Here is a 15,194-nt window from a genome sequence, read left to right on the forward strand (position 1 = left end):
GGTAAAAATCGTAGAAGGAGACCAACTAAGCAGATTCAGAAGGATATTGGCTGCAGTAGGTACTGGGAGACGAAGAACCTTGCACAAGATAGAGTAGCAAGGAGAGATGCATCAAACCAGTCTCAGGACTGAAGACCACAACAACAACAACAACTTATCTTTTCTATATTTGTTTGTAATTCCTTTTAAACGTTTGTGGTTTTTATTGTTGCTTTATGTTATAACTGTTCAGTGTATCCTGAATACAGTTACTTCTATCCGCGCCACCGAGATTAAGTTTCCTTTCACGCAGCATACAGGTTTCATCTAGTCCGACCTGTATGGTTGCATACCTGTTTTTGAGAAACTGATGCTGTGTATACGGGTGATATCACATATGTACAGAATTGTAAGTGTGGTTCCATTTCTGCGATTCTACTTCAGTGGATGCTAGCTAGTTCAAGGTAAAGTTTCCCGTTTTTTCTCTGGATTTTTTTCTATTACTTTGTAAAAATCGTACAGCGACATTTTCTTTATGGTTCCACGCCCTATCGCGCACGTTTTGACGAATGCTTATTGTCAGAATACTACGTAAGGTTTCTCTTACGCCGATCTTCGAATTACTTATTTAATGATTGTAGAGGTGCGTCATGCCCTCATTTTCATACTAATAATTTTCTTTTTTTCTTTTCTTTACAGATAATGTTATGATGTGATGTAAGGTTGAAACGCGCTATTGAACAGTCATCATTTTGCCATCAAGACGGTTTTCTTTTTGAGATTATTAAATTTATACATAATTTGGGGATATAAGGTAAAGTTAAAGCCTTATGGCTCCGAACAGGCCAATCGGGCCCGGCAGCCCACCGTGTCTTCCTCTGCCAGTGGCGTCATCGGATTCGATATGGAGGGACATGAGTTCAGCATACAGCTCTTCCCGTCGTTGCCGGATTTATTAGCCTTGGAACCGTTATTAATCTGTCGAGTGGCTGCACAGTTGACCCATGAGGCGGAATGTACCACGTACCAGTCCTGATGCCAAGGACGAAATCCGTGGTAGTACTGGGAATCAAACCTGAGTCCCCCACATGGCAGTCAGCCGCACAGACCACCCAGCTACGGATATGGTCAGTTTGGGGTATACATAATGCGAAATTTAGCACACAATGCTATAACAAGTGACAGCGACAACGGCTGTAATCAGATCAGTTATCGAGTTGAAACGAACTTCAATGACAGATACAGATACGTCATTTCTGTATAGTGTCACAGATGTGGCACTGAGTTGTGGATACGATATGTTTTAAATGAGGGTGTTTTATATGACGACCTGAGGGCTGATTTGGGTCTCCTACAGAACCTTCTCTCTGTCTTAACAAAAAATGACGCGAGTGTGGTTCGTCTTTTAAGATTTTGTGTGATGTGTGGAATTTTTCCCAAAATATTGGGCGTGAGATTTTAATGTGTCATAGAGTTGTTCGGGTATCCATTGCTTCTAAGCAGTCATACAACTACAATCACCTGTCCTCTTTTCAACCATGTCTGTACTGGTATTTTATCTCTGATTTTATCTAGTTATTCCGCTGTGTTTCGTGTTTATTCAGGGCTTTTCTGACGTTCACCTTATTGGCATTGTCTTTTCAGTTCTGGTTTTCCGAAGTATTATCAGTGCTAATAGATTTTCACCATTCTCGCCAGTATATCATTCATGCGAGGGCGCTGATGATCCTCCTATTTAGCGCTCTCAGCCACAAATCATCAACTCTGCGCCAAAGTTCATTAATCGTCGCGGCTGGCGAGTGGTGACGTGGCAGTCTCTCGACAACCCATGATCACATATTTCCAGTGTATGTAAAAGAAAACGTCCCTGGTACCTGGAAGATGGACAAAGCTACACAAACACAGGCGTCATAAGTGTAACTGCTGTTGTCCAAATTACCAGCTATGGGTACCAGAAGTGATCATTTTGTGTACCCAGTGGCATCAAAAACTACCACGCAATGTGCTGGGCCGGTACATCTACATCGCTACTACGCAATCCACCGTACGGCGCGTGGCGGAGGGAACCGTACTACTACCAGTCATTTCCTTTCCTGTTCCATTCGCAAATAGAACGAGGAATGAACCACTGTCTATATGCCTCCTTATGAATCCTAATTTCTCGTATCTTATCGTCATAGTCCTTACGTGCAATGTATGTTAGAGGCAGCACAATAGTTCTGCAGGCGGCTTCAAATGCCGGTTCTCTAAATTTTCTCAACAGTGTTCTTTGTAAAGGATGTCGCCTTTCCTCCAGCGATTCCCATTTGAGTTCCCAAAGCATCTCCGTAACACTTACATGTTTTTCGAACCTACCAGTAACAAATCCAGCAGCCAACCTCTGGATTGCTTCGATATCTTTCTTTAATCCGACCTGGTACAGATCCCAAACATGGAGCAATACTCAAGAATAGGTCACACCAGCGTCCTACATGCGGTATCCTTTAGAGATGAACCACACCTTCGTAGAATTCTCCCCACAAACCAAAGTCGACCATTAGCCTTCTCTACCACAACAGTCCCATGCTCGTCCCATTTGCTATCGCTTTGCAACGTTACACTCAGATATTTAAACGACGTGACTGTGTCAAGCGGGATACTGCTAATGCTGCATCCGAACATTACGGGTTTGTTTTTTCTACTCATCCTCATTAACTTACATTTTTCTACATTTAGAGCTAGCTGCCATTCATCACACAAACTAGTAATTTTGTCTAAATCATCTTCTATCCTCCTACAATCACTCAACTTCGACACCTTACCGTACACGACAGCACCGTCAGTAAACAATCGCAGTTTGCTGCCCACTCTGTCCGCCAAATCATTTATGAATGTACAGAATAATGGTTGTCTTATCACATTTCCCTGGGGTACTCCTGATGATACTGCCGGCCGGAGTGGCCGAGCGGTTAAAGGCGCTACAGTCTGGAACCGCACGACCGCTACGGTCGCAGGTTCGAATCCTGCCTCGGGCATGGATGTGTGTGATGTCCTTAGGTGAGTTAGGTTTAAGTAGTTCTAAGTTCTAGGGGACTTATGACCACAGCAGTTGAGTCCCATAGTGCTCAGAGCCATTGGAACCATTTGAACCTGATGATACCCTTGCCTCGGATGAACACTCGGTATCGAGGACAATGTACTGGGTTCTACAACTTAAGAAGACTTCAGGCCATTCACATATCTGTGAACCTATTCAATATGCTCGTACCTTCGTTAACAGCCTGCTTTGGGGCACCGTGTCAAATGCTTTCTGGAAATCTATAAATATGGAATTTGCCTGTTGACCTTCATCCATAGTTCGCAGTATATCATGTGAGAAAAGAGCAACCTGAGTTTCGCATGAGTGACGCTTTCTGAAACCATGCTGATTCGTTGACGTAAGCTTCTCGATCTCAAGAAAATTTATTATATTCGAACTGGGAATATGTTCAAGGATTCTGCAGGAAACCGATGTTAGGGATATTGGTCTGTAATTTTTCTGGTGCATTCTTTCACTCTTCTTATACACAGGAGTCACCTGCTCTTTTCTGCAGTTGCTTGGGGCTTTGCACTGGGCGAAAGATTCGCGATAAATGCAATCAGTGTCGTAGGGGATTGTTCGAAAAACGGAATTGAGATTCCATTCGAACCTGGTGACTTATTTGTTTTCAACTCCTTCAGTTGCTTCTCTACGCCAGGGATGGTTATTACTATGTCGCTCATATGGAAGTCTGTTGGATGGTCAAACGATGGTATGTTTGTACGATTCTCCTGCGTGAACGATTTCTTGAACGTGAAATTTAAAACTTCGGCTTTAGTTTTGTTATCTTCAACTGCCACATGATGATGACGAATATATTGTGCCAATGTTCGTTTTCCTCAGAGCCGCGATACACGGATAAGTCCACGTTGATGCTGAACGCTGACCCGCGTCTCGTCGAAAAAGACGACGCGGTGATCAGTGTTTAGTGTTGTTGTTGGGCACGTCACTATCGGCGTGCCTCTCTCTTCCGCGGACTCAAGGGAAACCACAACAATAATCGTCGAAGTGACAGTTTATGAAGCTCCAGACATCTTCGCGCTCTGCTTGTAGATGGGTGTCTAATAGCAAAGAGCCCCTTTTCTGACTCGAGATAAGTGATATGGGTGTATGATCCTGCATGGACAAGTGAACATTGTCTGTTTTCTCGTGAGCGTAGACCATTGAGATCCCGCACGGCACTGAGTATGGCTCTTCTCAACCCATCGATTCTACCCTGTCCAGTCACATTAATGTGACCGCCTGCCAAAGTCTGAATAACCACTTTTTGCCGCGCACACCGCTACGAGACGTGCGAGAAGAATGGTTCAAATGGCTCTAAGCACTATGGGACTTAACATCTGAGGTTATCAGTCCCCCAGAACTTAGAACTACTTTAACCTGCGACCGAGGCAGGATTCGAACCTGCGACCGTAGCAGCAGCACGGTGCCGGACTGAAGCGCCTAGAGCCGCTCGGCGACAGCGGCCGGCTGCGGGAAGAGAGTCACTGAGTTCTGGAAGGTAACGACAGGGATGTAGAGCCTACCGAGTCCAGTGCCGTGGCCAACTGTGTTTGGTTGCTCGGTTGAGGATCCATGGTGCGTACAGCCTGATCGAGGTGGTCCTCAGATTGTCGACTGTGTTTAAATCCGGAATGTTTGGCGACCAGGGGAGTACGGTAAAACTCGTCCTGGTGGCCTTCGAATCATTGCGATCTGTGTGACACGTTGTACTGTCTTGCTGGTAGATGCGTTCGTGACGAGGAAAAACAATTGCATATAGGGTTCAAAATGGCTCTGAGCACTATGGGACTTAACTGCTGAGGTCATCAGTCCACTAGAACTTAGAACTACTTAAACCTAACTAACCTAAGGACATCACACACATCCATGCCCGAGGCAGGATTCGAACCTGCGACCGTAGCGGTCGCGCGGCTCCAGACTATAGCGCCTAGAACCGCTCGGCCACTCCGGCCGGCGTTGTGCATATAGGACTGGACATAGTCCACGGGGATAGATGCAGGCTTGTGTTGATTCACTGAGCATTCCTGAATGATGAGATCACCCAGGGAATGCCACAAAAACATTCTCCAGACCATAACGCTCCTCAGCCTTCGTCGCTGACGAACAGCTGTCAGCACGGGTGCATAAACCACGCTCCTGCTGCAAAGGATCATACGAATCTACATTCGCTGAACAGTCGGTGAGGAGACACTGTTGCTTCATCTGGGTGGTCAGTTGCTCAATAGTTGCACGTCTATTCGTCCGTACACGGACATGCAGCTGTTGTTCACCCCTGCTGGTGGCGCAGTTGCCTCAGCGTCCCTTACGGAAGAGTCATTTTTCCATGCACGGCATACTTTAACTGCGGTGGCAAGCAAACACTTTACAAATTTAGCCATTTCGGATATGCTTCCACCCTTGTCCCGAAAGCCAATGGTCACGCCATTTTGTAGTCAGGTAAGTCGCTTTGTTTCCGCACGACGACGGCGTTTCCATCGTTTTCCGCACCCTCGACCCGCCTTATAGATTTTCCAATGTTAATGCTGCCATCTGCCATCTATGAGTGGAGATTGGCAGTGCTGTATTCGTAACAAAAATAATGGGTCGACACACGTAAAGAAGATGCCATATATTGGACTAACGGTCAGAATGCCGCACGTGTAGATCAGCCTTCTTGCCATGGTTGTCCTCGACATGCTATGGGTTTTGATCCACACTCCGATTTAATCATAAGGAGTTCCAGAGATATAGCGGCGGCCCCACAATTGAAATAAACATTAAGGATGAGAAATGGCAAACAGAAAGACAATTCTGCAGTGTTGCCATAAGTTCATTGTCCTGAAGCCTCTTTAACAGTTCTATGTGCTCACAGGGAGTGTGTCAACAAAAACAAAAACTGGTTTCGGATTTTCAGTAATGTTATCTCCACTGTTGTCTATATAATCTCTGAAACTTCTCTTACATAAGAAGGAAGAAAACGGTCACTTATTTTTCTTAGATTTTCTTCTCCTTCTAGCCACGGGCTCAAGATGTCATAGGCCCATTTCTTATGGTCCAAAATATCGATCTCTTTCATGGAGGATTTGAATTCTTCAGTGTCATTCGAAATGAGCCTTTGCCTCAAATTGTCACTGAGGCTGTGACGGAAATGTTTCCTTTTAATTTGGGTAGTCATTCTGCTTGACTCTCTTCTCTGAACCAGTGAAACATCTTTGAAGCAACCTTAAGAAATAGCTTTCTCTGCTTCCTTCATGCAACCATCTGGAATTTCCCTCAGCTGTTCAATGGTTCTTATTGACCTCGTAATTGTTCTATTTGATGAGAGAATATTACTACCGTCCTTTTTCAGGTGCCGTGAGAGGATACTTACCTCTTCAAGAACATCAGAAAACAGTACAATGTTGCTCACGACCTCAGAGCTTGATAGTGTTTTCTGCAATCCCTTGAACTCTTTCCTCACAAATGATTTTCTGGTCATGTCATTCGAACATCTATCGAAACGCGCATCCAGAGCCTGGCAGCACTTCCATACTGCTTCCACTGCTCTAAAGCTTGAGACCACCCAACGCACTGAGAATACTGTACATATCATCTTAAGTTCAGCACCTAATTATTGTGAAATAGCTGACAGTTCATGCTGATTCTTTGGAGATTGATGATACAACGCATATAGCTTGTTTAAAAAAATAATGTAATTCACATTAGGAACCTTTTCCACTGCAACAGCAATTCTAATTCAATTCGGTGGCACAGACAATGCCATTTGAATAGTTTGTTGTACTTATTCTTAAGTCGTTCTAAAACACATGAGTTCCTACTTAGCATTACACTAGCACCATCACTGCATGCTGCAATTTAATTGTCATCCAATAACTGGACGAAAACCATGCTTCGAGAGACACATTAGAAGTTCTGCTTTTCTTGTTTCTGCATCTATTTTCTTAAGTTCAGTAATATCCAAGAAGAAGGTATTTACGCAGCCACCACTGATTTCAGATCATAAATACACAATTAAAACTGATTGTGACATTATTAAAACTGATTATGAAGTAACAGATATAGACTCATCAATGAGTACAGAGACCTTGGAATTCTTATATTACAGATGAACAGAGCTTCTTCCTCACAGTGTCCGCAAGGCAGTCTATGATGTTGGCGTAACTGAGTTTACTATACAGTGTTTTGCCCATGTGGAGACTATTTTGAATTTGCAAATCCACAAACTTGTGAAAGTCTGAATAAGGTTTGCAATTTTTTTCTATAAAATATACTGTTCGAAACACTTTCCTTGTACTTTCAAAAATGCTTTCTGCTGTTCAACTACAAGTTTTTCTAGAATATTGTCTTGCCTTTTTGTTTGTTGTCTGCGTGCAGTTAAATGGGCTTCGGAATTCCTATGTTTATGACTTTTTTCTCAATGATGTTAACTGAGCTTCTTTACTTCCACAAACTGGACCCACCGAAAAACCACTCTATTCTTTAGAACTGTACACTCCCTGTGATTTACTCACTCCAATATTCTGTACACCTTTACACACTGAGCAACCCAACTTTTCTTCCCTACACACTACCACTCATATTTCGTCTTAAACTCTCACCATGTACTGTCGTTCCAACTAACTGATAGATATGTTTCTGGAATTCAGATAACAAGGAATTACTTCACATGATTGGCTTTTATTTTCAACAATACGAGTTCCGGTGCTACTATTCATATATGAAGTAGATGGGGTATTATCAGTTTCACATTGTTTCGAATCACACGCACCATCTTCTGTAGTTGAAACCCCGGAAATAGATTTACTGAAATAATCTACTATAGTGCGTTTCATACTGAAAAATCACACGTTTCAATTACTAGCACAGTTTATACACTTTTCACTTAAGAATGTAATATACAAGGCTTTAAAACAGCAAAGTAATACGTAGAAGCGAAGGAGTCAACAGGGCTGTTCATTACAACGAATCTACGATAATAATTTCACTGAAAAAAAAAAAACTGAACAGCAATACACGTGTCGGCCGTGCGTTGGCTAACGATTAATCCTGTTAACTATCGGACTGTAAAAAGACAACCGAAAGGCACGACAATGACTCGAAATAATAAATAGGTATACTTTAATAATATCATAGTAAAGTATCAAGTTAAGAGCCGACATTTGATATTGTGGTTGGATCTTTGAAGATTGCAATATCAGCAGAAGAAAATAAGAAATGTTTTTTATTTTACTTATATCTTACCTTACAGATTAGTTTTCAGAGAGGAGTCAGGTTTTGTTGTTTTATAAACATTCAGGCGCTCACGCAGTTTGAAGCAATATAGCGCTCTCGTTGCGGCATTTACACCATCACGAAATGGTTTTCGTTTTCGAATGCCTTATTACATCGGGCTATGGAGTCAGATTAATCAGCGTCAGGGTCATAAGCCATAAGGTGAGCCGATAGATAACCAGGGATTACCTGAGAATCAAGAGCGTAAATAGTTACATGTTCAAAAGGCGGTGTAAATGCCGCCCATGCGAGCGCCCGAAGCAGCGTGCCGAAGAAGGGAATTAGTGTTTTCAGACATTATTGTCATGTCATGCGACGTGAGCATCTAAGGGCGAGTCGACATCAGATGTGCAGTGCCGCTCAGGCCGACTCAGAGCAGCCCAGAACTGCCAAGAATGGCGCCCAGCAATGTTCCAATGTGTGCACGCGTGTGGGTCAATAATAATGGAAAACGAGAAATGGCGTCAAGACAGTGCGCGCATTTCCTCTGATGTTCCGACACTGCACGAAACTTAACATTGTTGTGCAGAGCGGCGCGGTTTGACATCCACACCGGCCGCGCTGCACCGAACCTTCTTCTTGGCTTTGCGAGGTTGCGCAACCCCACGTGCCTGATGTTCATTGTTCTTTTTTATTGCATTGGGTGCCTAGGCTATTTATCAATGCTCAGCTGACTTCACAGCTAATATGTTCCATGAGTCAAAACTCAGAATTGACGATAATTTAATTTAGAGAGACGATGAAACAGAATTACTGTAATAAGAAAATATTTTCCAAGTAAAATAGTGAGGGGACGGTGTACCGCGCCGGCCGGGGTGGCCGTGCGGTTCTAGGCGCTACAGTCTGGAACCATGTGACCGCTACGGTCCCACGTTCGAATCCTGCCTCGGGCATGGATGTGTGTGATGTCGTTAGGTTAGTTAGATTTAAGTAGTTCTAGGTTCTAGGGGACTGATGACCTCAGAAGTTAAGTCCCATAGCGCTCAGAGCCATTTTTTTAAAAGGTGTACCGCTCGGCAAAAAAGTGGGGAGACGGTGTCCATCCGCGTTCCACCTCCAATACGGCCCTGGTTATTGCACGTTGACGTCGAAAATAGGCGGTGGTGAGATTAATGTGACTGGACCATGTATACCTGTGTAACAGTCACAGGATCCCGATCAACACGAGCTGCAATATGGTACAATAATAAACTGCAGTCTCGATAGGCCACGATCCTGTCGCTGTTGAATTCTGACACGTGGTGGTACACGTTTCTCCTCCTTATACGAGGAATAACACGATCTTCTCGAAAAATAATCAACATTAAAATGTGATTTCTGACTAAGGAACCCAGGGTGGTCCATTGATCATGACTGGGCCAAATATTTCACGAAATAAGCGTCAAACGAAAAAACTACCAAAAACGAAACTTGTCTAGCTTGAAGGGGGAAACCAGATGGCGCTATGGTTGGTCCGCTAGATGGCGATGCCATAGATCAAACGGATATCAAATGCGTTTTTTTGAAACAGGAACTCCCATTTTCATTACATATTCGTGTAGTACGTAAATAAATATGAATGTTTTAGTTCGACCACTTTTTTCGCTTTGTGATAGACGGCGCTGTAATAATTACAAACATATAGTTCACAATTTTAGACGAGCAGTTGGTAACAGGTAGGTTTTTTAAATGAAAATACAGAACGTAGGTGCGTTTGAATATTTTATTTCGGTTGTTCCAATGTGTTACATGTACCTTTGTGAACTTATCATTTCTGAGAACGCATGCTGTTACAGCGTGATTACCTGTAAATACCACATTAATGCAATAAATGCTCAAAATGCTGTATGCCAACCTCAATGCATTTGGAAATACGTGTAACGACATTCCCCTCAACAGCGAGTAGTTCGCCTTCCGTAATGTTCGCACATGCATTGACAATGAGCTGACGCATGTTGTCAGGCGTTGTCGGTGGATCATGATAGCAAGTATCCTTCAACTTTCCCCACAGAAAGATATCCGGGGACGTCAGATCCGGTGAACGTGCGGGTCATGGTATGGTGCTTCGACGACCAATCCACCTGTCATGAAATACGCTATTCAATACCGCTTCAACCGCACGCGAACTATGTGCCGGACATCCATCATGCTGGAAGTACATCGCCATTCTGTCATGCAGTGAAACATCTTGTAGTAACATCGGTAGAACATTACGTAGGAAATCAGCATACATTGCACCATTTAGACTGCCATCGACAAAATGGGGGCCAATTATCCTTCCTCCCATAATGCCGCACAGTACATTAACCTGCCAAGGTCGCTGATGTTCCACTTGTCGCAGCCATCGTGGATTTTCCGTTGCCCAATAGTGCATATTATGCCGGTTTACGTTACCGCTGTTGGTGAATGACGCTTCGTCGCTAAATAGAAGGCGTGCAAAGAATCTGTCATCGTCCCGTAATTTCTCTTGTGCCCAGTATCAGAACTGTACACGACGTTCAAAGTTGTCGCCATACAATTCCTGGTGCATAGAAATATCGTACGCGTGCAATCGATGTCGATCTAGCATTCTGAACACCGACGTTTTTGAGATTCCCGATTCTCGCGCAATTTGTCTGCCACTGTTGTGCGGATTAGCCGCGACAGCAGCTAAAACATCTACTCGGGCATCATCATTTGTTGCAGGTCATGGTTGACGTTTCACATGTGGCTGTACACATTCTGTTTCCTTAAATAACGTAACTATCCGGCGAACGGTCCGGACACTTGGATGATGTCGTCCAGGATACCGAGCAGCATACATATCACACGACCGTTGGGCATTTTGTTCACAATAGCCATACATCAACACGATATCGACCTTTTCCGCATTTGGTAAACGGTCTATTTTAACACGGGTAATGTATCATGAAGCAAATACCGTCCGCACTGACGGAATGTTACCTGATACCACGTACTTATACGTTTGTGACTATTACAGCGCCATCTATCACAAAGCGAAGAAAGTGGTCCAACTAAAACATTCGTATTTCTTTACTTACTACACGAATATGTAATTAACAATGGGAGTTCCTATATTTAAAAAACGCAGTTGATATCCGTTTGACCTATGGCAGCGCCGTCTAGCGGGCCAACCATAGCGCCATCTGGTTTCCCCCTTCAAGCTAGACGAGTTTCGTTCTTTGTAGTTTTTTCGTTTGATGCTTACTTCGTGAGATATTTGGCCTGGTCACTATCAATGGGCCACCCTGTATATTCAGAATGGCAATCCCCAACCTACTTTGTGCGCTCGCACTGAAATGCTAATCACTTGCGCATCCAAGTTGCAGTACACTTTACGACAGTTTGACTTATGCAGCATAACGCCTTTATATTGTTCTAATTTTAGCGCTCAGCAATGTAGTTAGCGGTACTGAGGGACCCATACACCAAATGCAAAATACCTTAAGTGCTTTGTCATGGAGCAAGTAGGAAAATGTGAACATCAGATATGAAACTTTGCTACTTGTATACACCGACTCACTGAACAGCTGCTTCAGAATGCGGACACTGTGATCAGTTTCACTGTAATGCCCGTCTTTTAGAGTGTTTCACATTCGGCACACTTGGAACAGAAAATTTTTCAATTATTTTAGTGAACTCTGCCCAAACGTATACTTAAACATAAATTTGAGTCCCCGCTCACAACGGCTGCATTTAGAGCTCAGCTGGCCACAGCTTGCCGAACCACACGTGAATCTGATGTGGCTGCGCGTGCGGGCCGAGACTCGGGATTCTTCGGCTATTCTCGGTCCCTCTCGGAAGTACCTGATACAACGCGACATTTCATTTAGCATAGCCATATGGTATTTTTCGGTCGGCACAACTCTTTTCCGTTCAACAGAATCGTGGTGTTAGCGCTGTTTACCCTTCGCTATTTGTTAATGGTTCAAATGGCTCTAAGCACTATGGGACTTAACATCTGAGGTCATCAGTCCACTAGAACTCAGAACTACTTAAACCTAACTAACTAACCTAAGGACATCACACACATCTATGCCCGAAGCAGGATTCGAACTTGCGACCGTAGCGGTCGCGCGGTTCCAGACTGAAGCGCCTAGAACCGCTCGGCCACAGCGGCAGGCATTTGTTAATGGTATGAAGAAGGTTCACAGCTCTTCAAATGGGCCATGCCTTTTCTGGCGTTGCTTCTTTGAAACTTGCATACCTTATGCTGTAAAAGGAAGTTTTCAGCACTATTATGGCACTTGGTGCCTATCAATCGAAATTTCATTCGTCGTATTATATTTTGAAAACCTCTTTCTTTGTTTTCACTATATCACTGAAAAAGTTAATTATCCTACGAAAGCAGGTTTGTTACTTTTGCCAGTTATGAGCAAATAAACTTACTTTTGGCAGTACGATGATGATGACAATGATGAGGTTCCATACTACAAGGAGCGTAGGGGCCGATGCGAGGGACCCACACCGCCCACTAGGCAAGGTCCTAGCGGAGGCGGTTTGCCATTAATTTATTAAAAATCTGTTATAGAAATTCTTCATTCCTTACAAAACATGTTTGTATTGCGAATAATATTTTCTACATAAGGGTTATTGTAGTCTGACTACATTGGCATCCATGAAACTCTTTGAACTATCGAAATGAAACATCCAGTGGCGGATGTACATATAGGCCCACTAAGCACTGGCCTAGGGGTAGCAGCTTAAGGGGGGCGGCATTTTCTGCTCTGTGCTCATTTTAACCTTTTACGTTTTAAAATAACTGCGCTTACAAACGACAAAATTTTTTAATATTGTTAAACAACTTGCTAGTTTAAATAAGCCTTAGGAACGAAATTCGACAATACAGGCTTGGAAATATACATAGTTTAGTTGGTGACTAAATGGAAAGTTAACATTGGGTTTGTGTCTGGCATCATCTTCATGATTGTTCAAAATATTTTGAAGTAAGCTGTCAGGACGGCAGTCTATAATACAATGTTTGAAACGTTATTCTTCCGAGAATGTTGTCGGCTTCTACTTAACCCTACCATATTTTCCCTGTAAAAATACCGGGACCCCTGAAAAGCTGTGATAAACTAATCAGCAGTTACTTAAATACTGTAACATGTGTGGGCCTCAGTATGTAAAACCCGACTCTGCTTAAATTTCTTGTAGAAATTATGAGGAAGTATCACACCAGCCCTCCATTACTGTAATTAATGTGAAAGTTCTGTGGTCTTCAACGACTGAGCTTTGATTCAGTGACACCCGTTTAACAAAACATGTTGATACTGGGAATGTTTTACATTTTTCAACACATGTTTATAGGAAAAGAACATAAGCAGAATATCTAATAATGTGTGAAATACACTTCACAACAGTTTATAAATTTCATTTATTTATTTACTTAATTACGTTTTTTGCGAAAAAAGAAGAAGAAACCAACGTTCGTTTGTCTCATTTATTGTGCTGCAGCCTGCCCAATATCAAAGTTCCTACTCTGTGCAATCGAATAGTACATGGCATTGCAAATTTTATGTTAAACTTCTTAACTAAGCTTTTTTTCTTCGAGGAAAGGTTATTTTTATTTTATGTTATAACAAAAGGTGCATTTGCGTGTAGACATAAGAGCAGTGTTCACACAAATGACAACACAGCACATCAACTGTCAACAGGACTACTTAAACTTTGTAGTCTATCTTCTCGGTCCACTCAAACCGCTAAAATGTTATAAGAATAAGTGGGATAAGAGTCGATCCAGGACACCTCACTGCAAGAAATTGCAAAAATTATCCGCTTTTTAAATTATAAAGACAGTGTCAAGAATATTCAGAACATATTTGCGTTCCATCTAAAATTTCGGCGACGCGGGAAACAGAAACCAAAAAAGGGACTGTACCGTTTTCTTTATGAGACGAATTCCAGCCGGCAGGTGTGCTTCGACTATTCACTGACAACAGAGAAAGAGGAGACAATAAAATTAAATTATTCTATATTGTCGTTCTTTCATAGCACAGTTACCTCGAGTAATCCGAGTTTGTCAGTTCATCGCTCCGTGCTTAAAGGAAAAATCTTTGTGCTCATGTGCCGTGTATAAAGTAAAAAGCTTTATGCTCATGTGCGGTGTAGTACGAATGGAACTGGATACAGTCTTTCTTTCATTCCTTTTACAAATTGTGTTTTTGTTTTGACTGTTGGTTGACAATTTTGTAAGTACCTTAACATGAATAACGGGGGAAAAAGCAAACGTGCAACATTAAGTGGGGCGGCATTTCGGAAATTAACGAAGGAAAGGCGAGAACGAGAGGCCAACGTTCTAAAAACGCTTGGCAGAGCAAATAAATTTTTCGCAAATAATGTTGCTGGTTCGACTTCGAGTTCAAGTAGTAGGATGATATTTCTGACACTGCAGCTGTTGTAAAAGAAGTAAATACAGACGAAACAAAAGTTAAAAATGAAGAAAAGCAAATTGTTCCTGATTTCGAGTTTTACGAAAAACTAAGTGTCAAGTCAGACATTACAAAAAGAAATAACCTCGTTAGTGATGATCCTGCAGAATGGTGTGTCAATGAATCAACAATCGACATTCTCTTACAACTTGGCATTAATCAAAATTGTAACGGTGATTTTTCTAATCAGCAGGCGATAAAACCAGATATTTGAACAAAAATGTATTTTGCTGTAAACTTATAAATGGTGAATCAACTCTGCGTGATTTTCTAGTATACTCCTGTAGCACCGGTGCTGTTTTTTGTGCACCATGTAAATTGTTCGGAGATAGTGCTGCGATTGCTAATAATGGTATTGCAGATTGAAAAAATATTTCTAATTTTTATCTCATGAGAATTCACTTGAGGACAAAAAATGTGAGTTATCACTCTTAACAAGTAAAAAGTTACTTGGAACAGTAGATAACCATTTCGAGTCATATGTTGAGACAGAA

Source organism: Schistocerca piceifrons, chromosome X (assembly GCF_021461385.2).
Source record: "Schistocerca piceifrons isolate TAMUIC-IGC-003096 chromosome X, iqSchPice1.1, whole genome shotgun sequence".
NCBI classification, from domain to species: domain Eukaryota; kingdom Metazoa; phylum Arthropoda; class Insecta; order Orthoptera; family Acrididae; genus Schistocerca; species Schistocerca piceifrons.